Below are 24129 nucleotides of genomic sequence, written 5' to 3'. Positions count from 1 at the left end.
TTCATTAGTGCTTAACAGTGGCGTATGGTTCGGGTTGTGAGCATCGTGCTCGGTTCAGTTCGTAGCAGAGCGGCGCTATGGAAGCGTGCTGGGCCCATAACCCAGAGGTCCGTGGATCGTAACCACGCTCTGCTACCAGAACTGAATCGAACACGGCGCTCTGTTCTGTTGATGAAAAGTACTCAACACACTGTCTTCACGTGCCTTCCGTATCAGCGATGACGACAACTTAGAATCAGAGATGAATTTTTTAAAGAGGACATTGGAAGCAAATGGGTATGATAGTTATTCAATCGACAGGGCTTTTAGGCGGAATATTTATGCCGCTAGTAAGAATGACGAGGAACCGCCTTCTCACTCCGTCGGGTTACCGTTCGTTTCTGGGGTCACTGACCGCATAAGCAGAATTTTAAAGAAAAATGGTATTCAGACATCGTTCTTTAGTCAAAACAAAATAAAAGAATTTTTCCGAAGGAAAACGGATGCACCTGATTACCTCCACAATGCAGGCGTCTATCAAGTGTCATGTGGCTGCGGGAAAGTGTATATACGCGAAACGGGAAGAACTGTTAAAGAACGCACTAAGGAACACGAACGGCACGTGCGGCTAAAACAAAGTGCAAAATCGGCAGTAGCGGAACATCACGAGAACTGTGGCTCTGACATCGACTTTAATAACGTACGTCTACTGGCTAAAGAAACAAACATTTATAGAAGAAAGGTCCGAGAACCATTCAGCATTTGAGGCTGACTGCAGTACAATTTTACTGCCGCAAACTTACATTTCGCGGAAAGACCACAAAGATAAGAGAAATTAGGGCTCGTACAGAGGCATATAGGCCTCTTCTTATGTATTAGCCTATGACTATGGCCCACCAATGGTAGCCATATGAATTTTAACCAATACTATCACTTCTCCAGCACGAACGCCAGAAAATTCCCCGTTATAAGTGGTCGCGACACTCGTCTCTGACAGTGTTCTACATCTACATACACACTCCGCAATCCACCATACGGTGCGTGGTGGAAGGTACCTGGTGCCACAACTAGATCTTGTCCCCCAAACAGAACGAGGGAAAAATGACTGCCTATATGCCTCTGTACGAGCCCTGATCTCTCTTATCTTACCTTTGTGGTCTTTCCGCGAAATATAAGTTGGCGGCAGTAAAATTGTACTGCAGTCAGCCTCAAATGCTGGTTCTCTAAATTTCCTCAGTAGCGATTCACGAAAGGAACGCCTCCTTTCCTGTAGAGACTCCCACCCGAGCTCCTGAAGCATTTCCGTAACTCTCTCGTGATGATCAAACCTACCAGAAACAAATCTAGCAGCCCGCCTCTGAATTGCTTCTATGTCCTCCCTCAATCCGACCTGATAGGGATCCCAAACCCTTGAGCAGAACTCAAGAATAGGTCGTATTAGTGTTTTATAAGCGGTCTCCTTTACAGATGAACCACATCTTCGCAAAATTCTACCAATGAACCGAAGACGACTATCCGCCTTCCCCACAACTGCCATTACTTGCTTGTCCCACTTCATATCACTCTGCAGTGTTACGCCCAAATATTTAATCGACGTGACTTTGTCAAGCGCTACACTACTAATGGAGTATTGAAACGTTACGGGCCTCTTTTTCCTATTCATCTGCATTAATTGACATTTATCTATATTTAGAGTTAGCTGCCATTCTTTACGCCAATCACAAATCCTGTCCAAGTCATCTTGTATCCTCCTACAGTCACTCAACGACGACACCTTCCCGTACACCACAGCATCATCAGCAAACAGCCGCACATTGTCATCCACCCTATCCAACAGATCATTTATGTAGATAGAAAAAACAGCAGACCTACCACACTTCCCTGGGCCACTCCAGATGATACCCTCACCTCCGATGAACACTCACCATCGAGGACAACGTACTGGGTTCTATTACTTAAGAAGTCTTCGAGCCACTCACATATTTGGGAAACAGTCCCATATGCTCGTACCTTAGTTAGGAGTCTGCAGTGGGGCACCGAGACAAACGCTTTCCGGAAGTCAAGGAATATGGCATCCGTCTGATACCCTTCGTCCATGGTTCACAAGATATCATGTGAAAAAAGGGCGAGTTGCGTTTCGCAGGAGCGATGCCTTCTAAAGCCGTGCTGTTGCATGGGCAGGAACTTCTCTGTCTCAAGGAAATTCATTATATTCGAACTGAGAATATGTTCGAGAATCCTGCAACAAACCGATGTTAAGGATATTGGTCTGTAATTTTGAGGATCCGTCCTTCTACCCTTCTTATATACAGGCGTCACCTGCGCTTTTTTCCAGTCGCTCGGGACCTTACGTTGGGTAAGAAATTCGCGATAAATGCAAGCTAAGTAAGGAGCCAATGCATTAGAGCAGGGCTTCCCAACCTTTTCAGCTGGCGGGCCCCTTCTTCAGTCGAAAATCCATGGCGGACCCCTAGTCAGTCAAGAGCACAATAACTTTAAATTTCAAAGCGAAACCCATGCGAACTGAAGCTTCTTAACGCAAGTGCCATGTTCCCAAACTGGTCGCTGTTGACAAGCTGCCGCTTATGGTCTGTTTACTTCCACTGTTTGGCTACTGTTGTGCAAGGAGCATGCATATTTCGTAACAGTCGTGTGTGTGTGTGTGTGTGTGTGTGTGTGTGTGTGTGTGTGTGTGTGTGTGGTTTTTCGTGAAATCCGAAGAAAAATGTTCAGATCTATGTAAAATCTTCCTTTGGTCCTCCCTCCTCATTCATTTCAACTGCCGGCCGGTGTGGCCAAGCGGTTCTAGGCGCTTCAGTCTGGAACCGCGCGACCGCTACGGTCGCAGGTTCGAATCCTGCCTTGGGCATGGATGTGTGTGATGTCCTTAGGTTAGTTAGGTTCAAGTAATTCTAAGTTCTAGGGGACTGATGACCTCAAATGTTAAGTCCCATAGTGCTCAGAGCCATTTGAACCATTTTTTTTTTCATTTCAACTGGAAACTTCCCTTGTTGTGAAGGCGATGAAGAAACTGCACCCTTCTTCAATGATCTTGACTTCAGCCACCGATCCATGTTAGAAGTAATAAACTGGTCAAAAATCGACTTATGAAATAGGTAGTGCACTGACAAAGCAAGTTTAACATTTAATGATGCCTGGGGCCGCATACGTGCTAGCGAGCGCTGTGATTGGTCGACAAAACTCGCTCTGCGCATGCGTGAAAGGTTTCAGCGCACCTGGCACCGTGAGCCGGCGCACAAATGACCCCCGTATTGTTGCGAAACAGTCGATCAGAGAAGCCGCATTCTCCGGCACTAAACTGTGTATACGTTCTCACTTAGGAACCGCAAAGGCTGCTTGGGGATACGACCTGAAGCAAAAGTACACATGTTTTTCACACGAAAAAAAAATAGTGATGAATTTGATTTTCAAATTTTCATTCAATAATTATTTTACACGATTTGGTGAAAGGTGGCCGCGGACCCCCTAGAAACACGTTGGGAAGCCGTTCAGTAGACTACAGTGTTCTAGCAGTAGTGGACACCAAAAGATCCTGAGGGAATCCCAGCAGAGGGGTCGAAACGTCGAACATTTTAGAAGAAACATGGCGCGGTCTAATAACCCAGAAGATTTTAACTTCAGCGACTTACATGAAAATATTTCCTTGTGAACTGACCGCAGCAATGTTTTGGTGACTTGATGTGGCAGTTAGGAAGTCTTGTGACATGGGCAGTCTTCCGGAGGAGCGGCAGCTGTGTAGAAAGCCGGCTGCCGGTCCTTGACACAGTGGGCAGGCGCGCTGTTCCACATAACGCACCGGCGGACCAGCGGCAGGCCGCTCCCAGAGGGGACCGCGGAACGCATAGTGATCTCGGGGCCGCTGACAGGTCAGCAAACCCGCCGGCACTCGCGTCTCCCATCTGCGTCCACGACAACAACACCTGCATTTGCGTTACGGCGCTGCGCGTAATCTTTACCTCTTTAACACAAGTTGACACTGAGGCATTCTAGACGCTGTGTGGGCTTTCTAGACATCACATGAGCACATGCAGTTTCTGCCCATTTTCGTTACTCCTGCCATTTCGTTGCCACTATTAATTAGAAAATTTCATAAGGATTTTGTGGACAACAAACCTAGTTTCCAGTATTCAGAGGAAAGGGGCTTTGTACAACATGTACAGTTCTTGAGCATATTCTAAATTCGAATATAATATATTTATACGAAGACAGTAACTTGTTCTCGAAAGAGCAGTTACTGTTAATCGCCGCGCAGCTTTTCCCTGGAATAAATGATGACTGACTGACAACCTCAGCTGCCGACAGGTGTTGTTGATATACCTCGATGGGGACAGCTGAAAATGTGTGCCCCGAGCGGGGCAATGTAGAATTATGGACAGTTGGGAATGTGAGTCTCGCGGGAAGCGTGTGAGGGATAAGTCCCTGCAGTCGCGCTGTTCATCTGTGTCCGCAGTGGCTCAGGTGGATAGAGCGTCTGCCAGGTAAGCAGGAGATCCCGGGTTCGAGTCCCGGTCGGGGCACACATTTTCACCTGTCCACATCGAGGTATATCAACAACACCCGTCGGCAGCTGAGGTTGTCAGTTAGTCATCATTTATTCGAGTACAATAAATTTCCTTGGGAGAGAAAGGCTTATATCCAAAAGTCATCACGAATTCGTCTGATGGGATACCAGTTCGATTTTACACAGAATACGCGTAGGAACTTGCCCCCCCTTCCCCCCCCCCCCCCCCCCCCGCCCACCCTTCTTGCAGCGGTCTACCGTAGGTCTCTAGAAGAGCGTAGCGTTCCAAAGGATTGGAAATGAGCACAGGTCATCCCCGTTTTCAAGAAGGGACGTCGAACAGATGTGCAGAACTATAGACCTATATCTATAACGTCGATCAGGTGTAGAATTTTGGACGACATATTATGTTTGAGTATAATGACTTTTCTGGAGACTAGAAATCTACTCTGTAGGAAGCAGCATGGGTTTCGAAAAAGACGACAGTATGAAACCTAGCTTGCGCTATTCGTCCACGAGACTCAGAGGGCCCTATAGACACGGGTTCACAGGTAGATGCCGTGTTTCTTGACTTCCGCAAGGCGTTCCATACAGTTCCCCACAGTCGTTTAATGAACAAAGTAAGAGCATATGAACTATCATACCAATTGTGTGTTTGGATTGAAGAGTTTCTAGACAACAGAACGCAGCATGTCATTCTCAATGGAGAGAAGTCTTCCAAAGTAAGAGTGACTTCAGGTGTGCCGCAGGGGAGTGTCGTAGGACCGTTGCTATTCACAATATACATAAATGATCTTGTGGATGACATCGGAAGTTCACTGAGGCTTTTGCGGATGATGCTGTGGTATATCAAGATGTTGTAACAATGGAAAATTGTGCTGAAATGCAGGAGGATCTGCAACAAATTGACTCATGATGCAGGGAATGGCAATTGAATCTCAATGTAGACAAGTGTAATGTGCTGCGAATACATAGAAAGAAAGATCCCTTATCATTTAGCTACAATATAGCAGGTCAGAAACTGGAAGCAGTTAATTCCATAAATTATCTGGGAGTACGCATTAGGAGTTATATAAAATGGAATGATCATATAAAGTTGATCGTCGGTAAAGCAGGTGGCAGACTGGAAGAATCCTAAGGAAATGCAATCCGAAAACAAAGGAAGTAGGTTACAGTACACTTGTTCGCCCACTGCTTGAATACTGCTCAGCAGTGTGGGATCCGTACCAGATAGGGTTGATAGAAGAGATAGAGAAGATCCAACGGAGAGCAGCACACTTCGTTACAGGATCATTTAGTAACCGCGAAAGCGTTACGGAGATGATAGATAAACTCCAGTGGAAGACTCTGCAGGAGAGACGCTCAGTAGCTCGGTACGGGCTTTTGTTGAAGTTTCGAGAACATACCTTCACCGGGGAGTCAAGCAGTATATTGCTCCCTCCTACGTGTATCTCGCGAAGAGACCATGAGGAAAAAATCAGAGAGATTAGAGCCCACACAGAGGCATACCGAAAATCCTTCTTTCCACGAACAGTACGAGACTGGAATAGAATGGAGAACCGATAGAGGTACTCAAAGTACCCTACGCCACACACCGTCAGGTTGCCTGCGGAGTATGGATGTAGATGTAGAATTCAACGTGAATTTAGAAAGCACCGCTTGTGCGAAGCTCAGCTTGCCCTTTAATAGCACGTTATCGTGCGAACCATGGATGTAGGTCAAGGGGCAGATTCCTTATTCGTAGACCCCATATTTCTAGATTTCCTAAAAGCTTTTGACACGGTACAGCACTGCACATTATTAATGGGACGGGTTCTCTGATGAGTGAATGGATGAAAGAGTTCAAGTAATAGAATCCAGTATCTTGTCCTTGGGAAGTCCACGTCATGAATGCCTCAAAGAAGTGTTAAAGGACCCCCTATACATAAACAATCTGACGGACAGCTGATCACGCTGCAGTGGCCGTAGCAGAACACAAGATGATTTGAATAGAACTTGTGTTTGGTGTGACGAATGGTGCCTTGCTCTAAATGTGGGAAAATGTAACTTAACCCAAATGAATAGGGAAAATAATCGTGCAGTTCCGGAATATAGCCGGCCACGGTGGGCGAGCGGTTCTAGGCGCTTCAGTCTGGAACCGCGCTACAGCTACTGTCGCAAGTTCGAATCCTGCCTCGGGCATGGATGTGTGTGTTGTTCAAAAATGGTTCAAATGGCTCTGAGCACTATAGGACTTAACATCTATGGTCGTCAGTCCCCTAGAACTTAGAACTACGTAAACCTAACTACCTAAGGACAGCACACAACACCCAGTCATCACGAGGCAGAGAAAATCCCTGACCCCGCCGGGAATCGAACCCGGGAACCCGGGCGTGGGAAGCGAGAACGCTACCGCACGACCACGAGATGCGGACAATAGTGTGTGATGTCCTTGGGTTAGTTAGGTTTAAGTAGTTCTAAGTTCTAGAGGACTAATGACCTCAGATGTTAAGTCCCATAGCGCTCAGAGCCATTTGAACCACTTCCGGAATATAGTATTAGTGGCTTACTGCTTTACTCACGTTGATTAAACATCTAGGAGTAATCTTGTTGTTGTTGCTGTGGTCTTCAGTCCTGAGACTGGTTTGATGCAGCTCTCCGTGCTACTCTATCCTGTGCAAGCTTCTTCATCTCTGAGTAACTACTGCAACCGACATCCTTCTGAATCTGCTTAGTGTATGTTACAAAGCGAAATGTAATGCTTAGACAACAGTACCGCAACCCATTCTTGAGTACTGCGCGAGTGTTTAGGATCCCCACCAGGTCGGATTAAAGGATAACACCGAAGCAATTCAGAGGTGTGCTGCTGCATTTGTTACCTTGTTGGGCCGCAGAACGTTAGTCGCAGAGGATTGAGAGAATCGACATGGTTCCGCAGTGCACTGCAGTTCGCAGAAGTTGGTTGCAATAAGATCCTGCTACGAACTTTGCCGACAAATGTGGTTTTCTCCTTTGAAGACCGTCAGCCGCTAAGCCACTGCGTGTCCCTAGTGTATTACTGAGCGTTACGAATTCACATCCCTGTACGTACATTCCAAGAACGGTCTGCTCTGCTCTGCCAGGGTGCATTTTAAGATGCGTTCTGAAAGCCAAGTGTAGGTAATTTCGTCAGTTATCCCCCGTATTCTGGTAAATAAAGCAACATTTCAGTAGGTACGTTAGCAGCACCACTGAGTTATCGCTTCTACGAGGAGATCTGAAAAACGTTAGTGTTAGTTTTAGAGCTTGGTGATATCGGACTATTGCGGTTCTGTTATAGAGGGAGAGAGACTTCTGTTCGTGGCACCGAGTGGGGCACATGCCTATTACGTGATCTTTATCCGGTGGTGATAGCCGCGGTCTGGCGTACGTACGTTGAAGTGAGTGTCGCAATTGCATTAGCGCTATGCACTTTCTGAACAACTCACAACTTGCGGGATTCGTTACGCAACTTGTACTGCCTTGCCAATCGTATTAGTGGGTCTTGGACGCGTTTGCTTTGCATTTGCGAGCTGCAGAGATAGGAGAGCTTGTAGCGTTCCCCAAGCAGTCTTCCACGTAAATGAGGTCCTCTCGAATAGCGTTAGCGGGACCATCTCGATTAAACTCAGCTTCATAGAGAGCTTTGTGTTTCAGTATTTTAGGGGACTTTGTGCTCGTTATGTTGGAACAATTTCTCAGGCAGTTTCACAACACTTTGTGTTCATTGCGTTCGAAACTTATTCTCTGTCATTTTAATGTGTTAGTGTCGAGATCTTAGACCAAAAAAATGACTTATTAACTTCAGACTTGACTTTAATCTCAGAACCAAACTATGGCCCCACAATTGATACTGGTTAGGCGTCCCTCTAAAAATAAATATAGCCAGTTTGCCTGCATTTCTGTTTGTATCATTTAACTCGATTCCGCTAGCATACAGTGGCCAAACCTTCCGATCTTTCACTTTGTAAACAGACACTGCGTTCATTTGGTTTTTAGAATTACAATCTCTTGCTTTCTTTGTGTTCACTGTTGGGCTATCTTTTAAGGGGGGTAGGACGTCAAACGGGCGACTTGGAGCAGGAGTCACCATAGGACATTTTAATTTCTACTGCCTACACTTTTACAAATAAATTCATAAAACTTTGTCACCATGACCAGGAAGGAAGAGGACTCACACTCATCGCAGCGGAAGTTCAAAAACGTAGCAAAATACCTCTTTTTACATGTGAAATTTCATCATTTTTTTAACTTATTACTGGCTGCATTTGTTGCTGTAGGTACACTTTTCTTTCTAAGTAAGAGAGATTCTTCGATGAATTTTTCATAGCATACAAACAGTAGTTACAGTTGTATGAAACTCTAGAACTTTCCAAATCTATTAAAAAACTGTGGATTAATTGAGACAATTAACTATAAAACTTGAGTTTTTTCTAAACATGAAGTTTAAAATGTAACAGTTCATTCATTTTTTTCATAAATTAAATAACTTCTGGAGTTTCATACAACTGTAACTACGGTTTGTATGCTGTACAAAAGTCATCGCAGAATCTCTCTTACTTAGGAAGAAAAGTGTACCTATAGCAACAAATGCAGCCAGTAGTAATCGAAAAAAATGATGAAATTTCACATGTCAAAAAAATGTTTTTTGTTACATTTTTGAGCTTCCACTGCTATGAGTATGAATCCTGAATCCTTCCTGGTCATGCTGTTAAAGTTTTATGAATTTATTTGTAAAAGTATAGACAGTGGAAATTAAAATGTCTTGTGGTGCCTCTCCTGCTCCAAGTCGGCCCGTTCGACGTCCTACCCCCCTTAAAAAGGGTTCAAAAGAAGAAGAAGGGTCTCTCACATTAGAATCCATCGAAACGTATAAATTTTTATGGACATTATGGAATGTTAAGGCAGATAAATACAAAACCCGGAAAATTACGAATGATTGTTATAAGTTGTTGCTCACCAAATAGAGAGAGTAATACGCTACTTTTAAAAGGGAAGATTTTCTTTAATTCTTCAAGATTAAACATAGCGGCAAATATTGCCAGTAATGTACCAACGTTGGGTCATCAGCGCGTAAAAAAATCTATCATTTGTCTTGTTCAATCTCAATTTCGTAAATAAGTACTCGTTAGTGAATTTATTTCATTCCTTACAGCAGTTTCTCATCTAGGTTCTCTTTGTTTTTGCTTGAAACAAGTGAGAGCAATTCCCATAGAAGCAGCGCCTTGAGCAGACTAGCAAGAACTACTGTAACATTGTGCAGTCTAATTGTACCGGGTGACCAAAAAGTCAGTATAAATTTTAAAACTCAATAAACCACGGAATAATGTAGATAGAGAGGTAAAAATTGACACACCTGCTTGGAATGACATGAGGTTTTATTAGAACCAAAAAAAAACATATTGGTAGACGCGTGAAAGTTATTTTTTTCGCGCGTCGTTTGGTGATGATCGTGTGCTCAGCCGCCACTTTCATCATGCTTGGCCTCCCAGGTCCCCAGACTTCAGTCCGTGCGATTATTGGCTTTGGGGTTACCTGAAGTCGCAAGTGTATCGTGATCGACCGACATCTCTAGGGATGCTGAAAGACAACATCCTACGCTAATGCCTCACCATAACTCCGGACATGCTTTACAGTGCTGTTCACAACATTATTCCTGGATTACATCTGTTGTTGAGGAATGATGGGGGACATATTGAGCATTTCTTGTAAAGAACATCATCTTTGCTTTGTCTTACTTTGTTATGCTAATTATTGCTATTCTACATCTACATCTACATCCATACTCCGCAAGCCACCTGACGGTGTGTGGCGGAGGGTACCTTGAGTACCTCTATCGGTTCTCCCTTCTGTTCCAGTCTCGTATTGTTCGTGGAAAGAAGGAATGTCGGTATGCTTCTGTGTGCGCTCTAATCTCTCTGATTTTTTCCTCATGGTCTCTTCGCGAGATAAACGTAGGAGGGAGTAATATACTGCTTGACTCCTCGGTGAAGGTATGTTCTCGAAACTTTAACAAAAGCCCGTACCGAGCTGGTGAGCGTCTCTCCTGCAAAGTCTTCCACTGGAGTTTATCTATCATCTCCGTAACGCTTTCGCGATTACTAAATGATCCTGTAACGAAGCGCGCTGCTCTCCGTCGGACCTTCTCTATCTCTTCTATCAACCCTATCTGGTACGGATCCCACACTGCTGAGCAGTACTCAAGCAGTGGGCGAACAAGCGTACTGTAACCTACTTCCTTTGTTTTCGGATTGCATTTCCTTAGGATTCTTCCAATGAATCTCAGTCTGGCATCTGCTTTACCGACGACCAACTTTATATGATCATTCCATTTTAAAACACTCCTAATGCGTACACCCAGATAATTTATGGAATTAACTGCTTCCAGTTTCTGACCTGCTATTTTGTAGCTAAATGATAAGGGATCTTTCTTTCTATGGATTCGCAGCACATTACACTTGTCTACATTGAGATTCAATTGCCATTCCCTGCACCATGCGTCAATTCGCTGCGGATCCTCCTGCATTTCAGTACAATTTTCCATTGTTACAACCTCTCGATACACCACAGCATAATCTGCAAAGAGCCTCAGTGAACTTCCGATGTTATCCACAAGGTCATTTATGTATATTGTGAATAGCAACGGTCCTATGACACTCCCCTGCGGCACACCTAAAATCACTCTGATCAGATGAAGTGCTATCTGTCGGACATTTTTTGAACGTTTGTATTTTTTTGGTTCTAATAAAACCCCATGTCATTCCAAGCATGTGCGTCAGTTCGTACCTCTCTATCTGCATTATTCCGTGATTTATTTAGTTTTCAGATTTATACTGACTTTTTGATCACCCGGTACAATGATATTGACCGTGTGAGGACCGCTTCGATGAGACGGCTGACGTTCGCCTATGGTACCTGGCCACTTGTACCGCGCACGCCCGCAGCACCCTTTCGTCCCCCCGTGCCCCTCTGCCCACGACGCGACCGTAGTAAACCCGTGGTCCTCCCACCAGGAAGGTCACACAGCAACAGGTGAAACTGAGAGGACCGAATCACCTTGGCGGTGGTAAGCGGCCGATTGGTTCCGCTGTGAGCACGTGCTGAGGCCGGACTCGCGCCGTGTCACGCAGCCGGGGGGCCACGGGCCCCTCCCGGCTTTCTCTCTCCTCTGCTGGGCTCTGCTTCCCGCGACCTCAGCGCCTTCTCGCGCCGGTTCCCCGGTCGACGAACTGTCCGGGCGAGTAGTGTACTGTGCGTGTACTGTGCGTCTACGCACGGGGAAAAACAGTACGTCACAAAGAAGGCTCCATTCTCAAAGCACTTCCTCTCCGAGTGACAAATACACTACTGGCCACTAAAACTGCTACACCACAAAGATGTGCTACAGACGCGAAATTTAACCGACAGGAATAAGATGATGTGTTATGCAAATGATTAGCTTTCCAGAGCATTCACACAAGGCTGGCGCCGGTAGCGATACCTACAACGTGCTGACATGAGGAAACTTACCAACCGATTTCTCATACACAAACAGCAGTTGACCGGCGTTGCCTGGTGAAACGTTGTTGCGATGCCTCGTGTAAGGAGGAGAAATGCGTACCATCAAGTTTCCGACTTTGATAAAGGTCGGATTGTAGCCTATCGCGATTGCGGTTTATCGTATGGCGACATTGCTGCTCGCGTTGGTCGAAAGCCAATGACTATTAGCAGAATATGGAATCGGTAGGTTCAGGAGGGTAATACGGAACGCCGTGCTGGATCCCAACGGCCTCCTATCACTAGCTGTCGAGATGACAGGTATCTTATCCGCATGGCGGTAACGGAACGTGCAGCCACGTCTCGATCCCTGAGTCAACAGATGGGAACGTTTGCAAGACAACAACCATCTGCACGAACAGTTCGACGACGTTTGCAGCAGCATGGACTATCAGCTCGGAGACCATGGCTGCGATTACCCTTGACGCTGCATCACAGACAGAATCGCCTGCGATGGTGTACTCAACGACGAACCTGGGTCCACGTATGGCGAAGCGCCATTTTTTCGGATGAATCCGGGTTCTGTTTACAGCATCATGATGGTCGCATCCGTGTTTGGCGACATCGCGGTGAACGCACATTGGAAGCGTGTATTCGTCATCGCCATCCTGGCGTATCACCCGGCGTGATGGTATGGGGTGGCATTGGTTACGCGTCTCGGTCTCCTCTTGTTCGCTTGACGGTACTTTGAACAGCGGACGTTACGTTTCAGATGTGTTACGACCCGTGGATCTGCCCTTCATTCGATCCCTGTGAAACCCTACATTTCAGCAGGATAATGCACGACCGCATTTTACAGCTCCTGTACGGGCCATTCTGGATACAGAAAATGGTCGACTGCTGTCCTGGCCAGCACATTCTCCAGATCTCTCACCAATTGAAAACGTCTGCTCAATGGTGGCCGAGGAACTGGCTCGTTGCAATACGCCAGTCACTACTCTTGATGAACTGTGGCATCGTGTTGAGGCTGCATGGGCAGCTGTACCTGTACAGGCCATCGAAGCTCTGTTTGACTCAATGCCCAGGTGTATCATGGCCGTTATTACGGCTAGAGGTGGTTGTTTTGGGTACTGATTTCTGAGGATCTATGCACCCAAATTGCGTGAAAATGTAATCACATGTCAGTTCTAGTATAATATATTTGTCCAGTGAATACCCGTTTATCATCTGCATTTCATCTTTGTGTAGCAATTTTAATGGCCAGTAGTGTACGTTTACGAGCCAGCTTACAGTCTAACACGAGGCTCAGGTTTTTGCTTTTCTGTTGGCTTTTACAGAAAGCAACATTACTATTTATAAGTAGAAATTAAAGTTCAAATTAATTACAGTACACGGTCGCTCATCATTAAAAATCAACAACATCTAATTAAAACTAATGTTACCAAAAATTGTGATTGAGTTGAGATTCACTTATTCTTCAATTGAATTCCCATTAAATCGAGACCCCAGTAATAACGTAGATAGAGGGTGTCAATTATTGAACTATATAAAAAAAAAGGAAATTATTTACAAACTACGGCGTGCACCACTATATTCAACATGTAAAAGTCGCTACAGACATTCGGATTTAGGTTATGAAAAGTTCAGTTTGCCTTCCATCATTGGCGAAGATGTGGCGCATACGAATAACGAAATTCTGCATGACCCCTTAAAGTGTCGGAAAATCGATTCTGACGATAACCTCCAGAATGGCTGTTTCAGCCCAACAATGGTCTTGGGGATATTGCTGTAGACCTTGTTTTTAATATAGCCCCAAGAAAAGGAGTCTCATGTGTTCAGATCCGGAGAATACGGCGGCCAATCGAGGCCCATGCCAGTGGCCTCTGGGTGCCCCAGAGCCAGAATGCGTCCCCAAAGTGCTCCTCCAGGATATGAAACACTCTCCGGCTTCGATGCAGTCAAGCTCCGTCTTGCCTGAACAACATTTTATCGAAATCACGGTCACTTTAGATAATGAGAATGAAATAATCTTCCAAAATCTTCACGTACCTTTCGGTAGTCACCGTGCTATCAAAGAATATCGCACCGATTATTCCGTGACTGGACACTGCACACCACATAGTAACCCGTTGAGGGCGAGGAGACTTCTCGATCGCGAAGTGCCGATTCTCAGTCCCCCAGATGCGTCAATTTTGCTTATTGACGTACCGATTCAAATGAAAGTGGGCTTCGTCGCTAAACCAACCATACCAATACGCATCAAGCCCCCCGGCCAAGTGGGCTGTTCGTCGTCCTAAAGCAAACCGTTCGGAAGTTATGACAATTTTATTTCATACCGTTCAACACCTTTCAACCTGTACCCAGATCCACAACTCGCGTGGTCTTTTTGGTCGCTTGTTTTCCATGGTTGCAGTTCCATGACTTCGTAAGTGTGTTTGAAGTGATCATTCAATTTTATAAATGAGAAAGCAACAAAATGAACTTCGTTTAATATTGTTCTGTTCATAAACAACGTGAGAATGATGAACTGGACAACTGAGGTACAATGTCGTCACCTTCACCCTTGGCAAAAAAAAAAAAAAAAAAAAAAAAAACCGCAGCATCACTTGTAAACGTATACACATTTGTTGTCTGCTATATCTCTGCCGAGACACTCTACGGGTACAATTACGACGAGTCGCACACACTATGTGATCAGAAGTATCCGCATACGTTGGTGGAAATGATTTACAAGTTCGTGGCGCCCTCCATTGGTAATACTGGAATTCAATATGGTGTTGGACCATCCGTAGCCTTGATGACAGCTTCTACTCTCGTAGGCATACGTTCAATCGGGTGCTGGGAGGTTTCTTGGGGAATGGAAGCCCATTCTTCACGGAGTGCTGCACTGAGGAGAGGTATCGGTGTCGGTTGGTGAGGCCTGGCACGAAGTTCGCGTTCCACAACATCCCAAAAATGTACTCTAGGATTCACGTGAGGATTATGTGCAGTCCAATCCATTACAGGGATGTTATTGTCGTGTAACCACTCCGCCAAAGGCCGTGAACTATGAACAGGTGGTCGATCGTGTTGAAAGATGCAATCGTCAACCCCGAATTGCTCTTCAACGGCGAGCAGCAAGAAGGTCATAGAACATCAATGCTGGCTTGTGCTGTGATAGTGCCTCGCAAAACAACAAGGGATGCAAGCCCCCTCCATGAAAAACACTGCCACACCATAACACCACCGCCTCCGAATTTTATTGTTGGCACTACACATGCTGGCAGATGACATTCGCCGGCAATTCGCCATACCCACACATTGCCATCGGATGCCAAATTGTGTACCGTGATTCGTCACTCCACACAACGTTTTTCAACTGTTCAGTTGTCCAATGTTTACGCTCCTTACACCAAGCGAGGCGTCGTTTGGCACTTACCAGAGTGATGTGTGGCTTATGAGCAGCCGCAGAACCAATAAACCCATGTTTTCTCACCTCGCGCCTAACTGTCATGGAACTTGTAGTGAGTTTGTCACCCCAAGGGCAAGAGAGTGGCCTAAACCCCTGTCGCCCCTCCGCCCTCTTTGATAAGGCTGTTGACTGAATGAGGGTGACTTCTTATGACGTAAGTCTTCAACCGCCATTGCTGGTGGTTTCTATTCGAAATTTAAGCAGTGTTGGGGTTCGAATGTAGGACCAAGGACGTTTTCATTGCTGATCAAAGACACTACCCCTAGACCACGGATTAGGGGAACCCAATATTTTACGTTAGGCTGGAGAATAGCCAGAATCCCGCGGACACTGGAAAGCCGCACTGTCCCTCATATCCCTCATATTAGCGATAAGCACTCGCTGACAATCGTGGCCAAGATGTTGTCTCCCTTTTTGCAAAAGTGGCTCTGGTGAAATTGCTACATCTCATCCGCAACAGCTTTGGCGTTGATAATTAACAATCTGACGGTGTCGCCTTGGGAAGTCCTTTATCTCGCTTGGTGGTCGACATTTGTATGGGACTCAGCATTTTTAATACCCAAAACTATTTTGGCGGCGTTGATGATACTCTCAGAGTTTGGCTGAATGATATGGACAGTCTTCAAGAGTTTCTGCAGCATCTAAAGTCCACACATGAAAAAAAAATTACTGTGGAGATAGTGAAAGGAGGGTGTACATCGTTCTTATGGTGCCGTAAGGGCGATGGTACTTCGGTATGTTCGGTCTTCCGAAAACCCAGTCTGAGACATTCTACATTATGAGCAGCGGACAGTGTTGTATGGTTCTGAGCACTATGGGACTTAACTTCTGAGGTCATCAGTCCCCTAGAACTTAGGTTTAAGTAGTTCTAACTAACCTAAGGACAACACATACATCCATGCCCGAGGCAGGATTCGAACCTGCGACCTTAGCGGTCGCGCGGTTCCAGACTGCAGCGCCTAGAACCGCTCGGCCACTTCGGCCGGCGAAAGTGCTGTACAGCGGGTAGACGTATCTCTGAGACGGTGAGCGAAAAACAATCAGGCTGGCTGGCAGGCGCGAAGGATGCGTGAACCGACAGCTGAGCAAGTCTTACATCTTAGCTTCATTACTCGCAAAGCACCGTCACAGATATGGAATTCAGTAATTTAAATTAATGAGAAATTGCATTTGTAAATACCTTCATGTCTGATCAGTGTGCATTAACTCCTTCAGAGTAATTGGTTCCTCAGTTAGAGAAAAACCAGATACACACCTTTCGCCTTTATGACGGCTTGGTCTTTGCTGGGGACAGTTTCAATAAAGCGTCTGACTCTGTGTGTGTGTGGTGGGAGGGGGGAGGGGAGGGGAGGGGAGTGGCGAACCATTCTTCCTCAAGGGCCAACTGATGTTGGAAACTGTGGTCTGGAGCAAAATCGACATTCTAATTCATATTAAAGGTGTTCCATTGGATTCAGAACGGGACCTCATGAATCTTAATATCCATAAACCATTGCCTCGCAGATGGATACATTGTCATGCCGATACAAACGATCATTGTCTCTGAACTGTTCTTCTGCTGTATGCTGCACAGCTATAAAATGTGTTCATATCCTTTCACATTTAGTATTTCCTACACAACCAGAGCACGAGAGACATGCCCGTACTGTAACATGACCTCCTTTGTATTTCCCTGTTACCAATGCACATAATGGCTGCTAATATTTTTAGGGAATTCGCCAAACCCAAACGCTCCCATCGGATTGCTTTAGGGTACAGCGTGAGTCATCACCCCAAATCACGCGTTTCCAGTCCTCCACTGTGCCGTGGCATCTCTCTTAAGACCACCTCGAGCGTCACTTACAAGGGAACATCCCCATCGCACCCCCCTCAGATTTAGTTATAAGTTGGCACAATGGATAGGCCTTGAAAAACTGAACACAGATCAATCGAGAAAACAGGAAGAAGTTGTGTGGAACTATGAAAAAATAAGCAAAATATACAAACTGGGTCGTCCATGCGTAAGATAGACAGCATCAAGGGCAATGTGAGGCGAGGAGCGCCGTGGTCCCGTGGTTAGCGTAAACAGCTCTGGAACGAGAGGTCCTTGGTCAAATCCGCCCTCGACTGAAAATTTTGCTTTCTTTATTTTCGCAAAGTTATGATCTGTCCGTTCGTTCATTGACGTCTCTGTTCACTGTAATAAGTTTAGTGTCTGTGTTTTGCGACCGCACCGCAAAACCGTGTGATTAGTTGACGAAAGGACGTGCCTCTCCAATGGGAACCGAAAACATTTGATCGCAAGGTCATAGGTCAACCGATTCCTCCACAGGAAAACACGTCTGATATTTTGTATACGACACTGGTGACGGTATGTGCGTCACATGACAGGAATATGTTGTCGACCCACCTAACTTGTACACTTGGCGAATGGGTGAAAAGATTCTTCTACCTTGCCCGATTTAGGTTTTCTTGTGGATGTAATAATCACTCCAAAAAAAAGTGATGAAAACATAAGGGTTTCTCACATAAACTGAAAATAAAAAGTTGAAATTTTCAGTGGAGGGCAGATTTGAACCAAGGACCTCGCGTTCCGCAGCTGTTCACGCTAACCACGGGACCACGGAGCTCCTCGCCTCACGTTGCCCTTAATGTTGCTTATCTTACGCATGGACGACCCAGTTTGTATATTTTGCTTATTTTTTCATAATTCCACACAACTTCTTCCTGTTTTCTCGATTGATCTGTGTTCAGTTTTCCAAGGCCTATCCACTGTGCCAACTTATAACTAAATCTGAGGGGGGTGCGATGGGGATGTTCCCTTGTTAGTACTGACTGCTGAAATACGAGGGTTGCCCAGAAAGTAACGCACCGCATTTTTTTTATTCAACAATTCTTTATTGAACACAATGAGAATTACACAAACGAAAGTACGGTGTTTTATCTACACACCCTATTTTTACACCCTCCTGCAGTACGAACAACGGCGTGTATGCCCTGTCGGTACCAACCCTTGTCCTAGTGGCGAAGCCAGTGCCTCACTGTATGAAGCACGTCCTCATCGTCCTCAAAATGCCTTCCACGAATGACATCCTTTAATGGCCGAAACAAGTGGACGTCCGAGGGGGCCAGGTGTGTGAGTCGGGTGGGAGAGCCTTCGATTGTCTCCCTAACTGCTGCACGTAATGCAGCTCCGCCGGATCGCCTTCTGATGACATCAGCCTCCGTACCCAACAACTAACTGTACTTCTACCGACAGCAGATGATCCATAGACTTTGCACAAGTTTTGTGGATATTCCCCACAGTTTCTTTCTCTGCAGTGAGGAATTAATGACGGCACGTTGCTTGTTTACGGACATCAGCTACAGACGCCACTTTGAAACTGTCCTGCAGCTGCGCTATCTGTCGGAAGTGACGGAAACTTCGCGCGCTCACTCAGGAGACTTCAGATAATACATACGTAACGCATTCGTAGCATTGTTTGCGGCTGAGGGGGAAAAAAAAAATGCGGTGCATTACTTTATGGGAAAGTCTCGTAAGTGGCTTATGAGGAGCAGCTTGACTATTGTACCCATTCTTTGTACCTTCCTACGCACCATCAATGCGTTAGATAATCCGCCTCCGTAGCGTAGCGGTAGCGTTACCGCCTACCACGCAGGAGGCCCGGGTTCGATTCCCGGCAGGGGACTGGGTGTTGTGTGTCCCTCATCGTCATTTTCATCATCATTGACTTGCAAGTCGCCGATGTGGCGTCACCTAAAAAGGACTAGCAATACGGCGGCCGAACTCCCCCCGAATGGGGCCTCCCGGCCAAAATGCCATACGATCATTTTCATTTTGTGTTAGATAGGCTTTTGATAGCAGTTACGAGCGATTCCTTGCACCCACCTCATGCGGCATTTTATCAACACCTCTTGCAGAGCTCTATGGTGCCTGTCCGTGATTCTGGCCTTGCTTTCGCTGAAGTTGTTCTTTCGCGTTTCCACTTCATAAGCACACCGCCAGCTTTAGAGGGGTTCATATGTCCCTGACAGATTTTTTAATCAGACGAAATTCAGTGACAAGTCCACTTTCGAACTAATCAGGCTTCCTGACCGTTCCATTCTGCTACAGCTGCTACCCTAGTGATAACAGAATACTCCCCACCTCCTTTTCTACTGGCGGGCCACATCTAGTGGTTGATTTCGCATTCCGTAGGGCTATGCGGATACTTTTTATCAGACAGTGCACACGACCTTCCAATTACTGCCTTCTCAGTGAGGTGGGTGAGCGCTTTGGAAACGCGGAGGTAAGCGCGCTCGGCGAGATCAGCCATAAGGTGTCGGCCGCGTTGCGCAAGGACTGCCGTCTCCTCTGGGTGCTGCGGGCGCGCCCGGTGGCGGTGGCGGTGGCGGTGGCGTTGCCCAAGAAGGCGGCGGCGACAGTAGCTGCGGCGTCGGCGGCGGCACCAGAGCGGCCTTGACGCCCACGTGCTCGGCCTCCGACGTCAGCGCGCGGCCTGCCAGCTGGACACACAGCGCCGGTCGATGGGAACTCCTGTGGGACGATGCCAGTTCAGTGCTCCGGACGACCCAAGCGTGTGGATTAGTCATCCCTCGCTGCCCCCCCCCCCCCCCCCCCACCACCTTTTATGATGACCACTGCTGTCCGGAAAAACTTTTTTCTGTCATCAGCCTTCTGATTGGTTTGATGCGACCCGCCACGAATTCCCCTCTTGTGGCAACCATCAAATTTCTTTGTCAAAGATTTGATCAAAGATGTGATCAAATATTCCGTCAAATATACAGCGTGTTACTAAAAGGTACGGCCAAACTTTCAGGAAACATTCCTCACACACAAAGAAAGAAAATATGTTACGTGTACATGTGTCCCGAAACGCTTACTTTCCATGTCAGAGCTCATTTTATTACTTCTCTTCAAATCACATTAATCATGGAATGGAAGCACACAGCAACAGAACGTACCAGCGTGACTTCAAACACTTTGTTCTCGGCCGGAGTGGCGGTGCGCTTCTAGACGCTGCAGTCTGGAACCGCGAGACCGCTACGGTCGCAGGTTCGAATCCTGTCTCGGGCATGGATGTTTGTGATGTGTTTAGGTTAGTTAGGTTTAACTCGTTCTAAGTTCTAGGGGACTAATGACCTCGGAAGTTGAGTCCCATAGTGCTCAGAGCCATTTGAACCATTTGAACCATTCAAACACTTTGTTACAGGAAATGTTCAAAATGTCCTCCGTTAGCGAGGATACATGCATCCACCCTCCGTCGCATGGAATCCCTGATGCGCTGATGCAGCCCTGGAGAATGGCGTATTGTATCACAGGCGTTCACAATACGAGCACGAAGAGTCTCTACATTTGGTACCGGGGTTGCGCAGACAAGAGCTTTCAAATGCCCCCATAAATGAAAGTCAAGAGGGTTGAGGTCAGGAGAGCGTGGAGGCCATGGAATTGGTCCGCCTCTACCAATCCATCGGTCACCGTATCTGTTGTTGAGAAGCGTACGAACACTTCGACTGAAATGGGCAGGAGCTCCATCGTGCATGAACCACATGTTGTGTCGTATTTGTAAAGGCACATGGTGGCCACGCGGTTCAAGGCGCTACAGTCTGGAACCGCGTGACCGCTACGGTCGCAGGTTCGAATCCTGATTCGGGCATGGATGTGTGTGATGTCCTTAGGTTAGTTAGGTTTAACTAGTTCTAAGTTCTAGGGGACTAATGACCTCAGATGTTAAGTCCCATAGTGCTCAGAGCCATTTGAACCATTTGTAAAGGCACATGTTCTAGCAGCACAGGTAGAGTATCCCGTATGAAATCATGATAATGTGCTCCATTGAGCATAGGTGGAAGAACATGGGGCCCAATCAAGACATCACCAACAATGCCTGCCCAAACGTTCACAGAAAATCTCTGTTGATGACGTGATTGCACAAATGCGTGCGGATTCTCGTCAGCCCACACAAGTTGATTGTGAAAATTTACAATTTGATCACGCTAGAATGAAGCCTCATCCGTAAAGAGAACATTTGCACTGAAATGAGGCTTGACACATTGTTGGATGAACCATTCGCAGAAGTGCATCCGTGGAGGCCAATCAGCTGCTGATAGTGCCTGCACACGCTGCACATGGTACGGAAACAACTGGTTCTCCCGTAGCACTCTCCATACAGTGACGTGGTCAACGTTACCTTGTACAGCAGCAACTTCTCTGAGCTGACATTAGGGTTATCGTCAACTGCACGAACAATTGCCTCGTCCATTGCAGGTGTCCTCGTCGTTCTAGGTCTTCCCCAGTCGCGAGTCATAGGCTGGAATGTTCCGTGCTCCCTAAGACGCCGATCAATTGCTTCGAACGTTTTCCTGTCGGGACACCTTCGTTCTGGAAATCTGTCTCGATACAAACGTACCGCGCCACGGCTATTGCCCCGTGCTAATCCATACATCAAATGGGCATCTGCCAACTCCGCATTTGTAAACATTGCACTGACTGCAAAACCACCTTCGTGATGAACACTAACCTGTTGATGCTACGTACTGATGTGCTTGATGCTAGTACTGTAGAGCAATGAGTCGCATGTCAACACAAGCACCGAAGTCAGCATTACCTTCCTTCAATTGGGCCAACTGGCGGTGAATGGAGGAAGTATAGTACATATTGACGAAACTAAAATGAGCTCTAACATGGAAATTAAGCGTTTCCGAGCACATGTCCACATAACATCTTTTCTTTATTTGTGTGTGAGGAATGTTTCCTGAAAGTTTGGCCGTACCTTTTTGTAACAACCTGTATTTGACGAAGATCTTTGACGTAGCGCTACAAAGGGTATTACACTGTCATCATATTTTTCGTCAAAGTTCATGATGGCTGACAACAACAACTTGTTATTAGCCGCAGCAGTTACATGTACCACAATTGCACTGTGTGTGTGCACATGCGGAAGAGAAGCGGGGAGGGGGGGGGGGGGGGGGGAAGGGAAACATACCTGGGTGATGCCGTGGGTTTTACGACGCCACGACGGAAGCATTCAACCAAACTTGTTGACGTCAAGTCGTACATCAATTACTTAAGAATGGATGAGCATACATTTCTGTATGTGCTCAGTGAAGTGTATGCTCTTATCACAAAGCACAATATTCACTTACGAACTGCTACATCTGCAGAAGACAGGCTCACTGTAACACTCCGATTTCTTGTTACAGGAGAGGGTTAGGTTAGGTTAGGTCAGGTCTCCAATCTTCTTAATCTATTTTTGTATTCAGGGTGCCTTGCTTTGTAAAGCGCCTGATCAGCTTCATACATCTTTATTAATTCTGTAGTTGTCGGCACACACCAATTGTATTTACCGGCAATGTTTATAAAAACACTACAGACGACAGAACGCTGCAGCGATGCTAGCGCTCCATGTGGTAACATGTCACATTGCAGTGAACAGAAGACAAGCGACTTCTTTGATCAAATCTACAGCGAGGCCCTAGATTTGATCAAATATTGGACGACATTTGACAAAGTTCCCTATTACACCATCAAATATGATTGACAAAGATTTTTGTCAAAGATATTTGACAAAGAAATTTGTCAGTGTAATACCGGCCTTCGAGTTTGCCCTCTAAGTCCTGTACTATTTGTGGGATGTACTCAGATCTCTGCTATCCTCTACAGTTTTTACCCTCTACAACTCTCTCGAGAACCAAGGTACACTGTTTGATCAAAAGTATCCGGACACCCCTAAAACATACTTTTTCGTGTTAGGTGCATTGTGCTGCCATCTACTGCCAGGTATTCCATATCAGCGACCTCAGTAGTCATTATACATCGTCAGAGAGCAGAGTGGGGCACTCCGCGAACTCAACGGACTTCGAACGTGGTAAGGTGGTGGGTGTCACTTGTGTCATAAGTCTGTATGCGAAATTTCACCACTCCTAGACATCTCTAGCTCCACTGTTTCCCATGTGATAGTGAAACGAAAACGTGAAAGGACACGCACAGCGCAAAAGCGTACAGGAAGACTTCGTCTGTTGACTGACGGAGACCGCCGACAGTTGAAGACGGTCGTAATGTGTAAAAGGTAGACATCTAACCACACATTCCAAACTGCATCATGATCCACTGCAAGTACTGTGGCAGTTAGGCGGGAGGTCAGAAAACTTTGATTTCATGGTCGAGCTTGGTGTAAGGAGCGTAAACATTGGTTGATTGAACGGTGGAAAAACGTTGCGCAGAGTGACGAATAGCGGTATAGAATGCGGAGATCCGATGGCAGGGTGTGTCCACGTTGGTATACGTGGACATTCATAATGATAATGCAACTGTTTTATTTATCATAATATTAATACGTGAGCAATTAAAATTTAAATACCGATTTTTAAAATTAATTATGCGAGGGTGCCAATGAAACTTATATAGTTACAAAGGAACTTCGCCGTAGATGTACACAAAAGAAAAATTCTTGTGTATACATAGTCATTAGGCGAGGTAAAAGGAGGTAGACACATGTGAAAAGTTTACCTTTGTCTCTGACATTGCTACCTAACTTCTACCACGCCTAACGTTAAGGTACTATGGCAGAAACGACACACGAAAGTAACAACGTTTCGTGAATTTGAATTCTAGGGACTTTCATGTTCATTTGCAGCAACACACGTATACCGGACAGCTACAGTGCCCCAAGTGCTACGTCGTTGATGTTGCCAACAGTGGAAAACGAAACGTACTAACGAACCCGTC

At 46.1% G+C, this 24129-nt stretch overlaps 1 protein-coding gene and 1 non-coding gene across 2 annotated transcripts in view; one reads left to right on the top strand and one right to left on the bottom strand.

Annotated features, from left to right (window-relative positions):
- Positions 1 to 24129, bottom strand: part of LOC124619829 — a 1389509-nt gene that overhangs the window by 1307181 nt on the left and 58199 nt on the right. The gene's annotated exons all lie outside the window — the stretch shown is intronic.
- On the top strand, positions 19023 to 19094 carry Trnag-acc. Its single transcript has one exon. It is a non-coding gene; the product is annotated as a tRNA-Gly (tRNA).

This window comes from Schistocerca americana, chromosome 1, assembly GCF_021461395.2.
Source record: "Schistocerca americana isolate TAMUIC-IGC-003095 chromosome 1, iqSchAmer2.1, whole genome shotgun sequence".
In the NCBI taxonomy this organism is placed as follows: Eukaryota; Metazoa; Arthropoda; class Insecta; order Orthoptera; family Acrididae; genus Schistocerca; species Schistocerca americana.
Note: the sequence above shows the minus strand (reverse complement) of the source record. Positions and strands in the feature narration are given on the sequence as shown.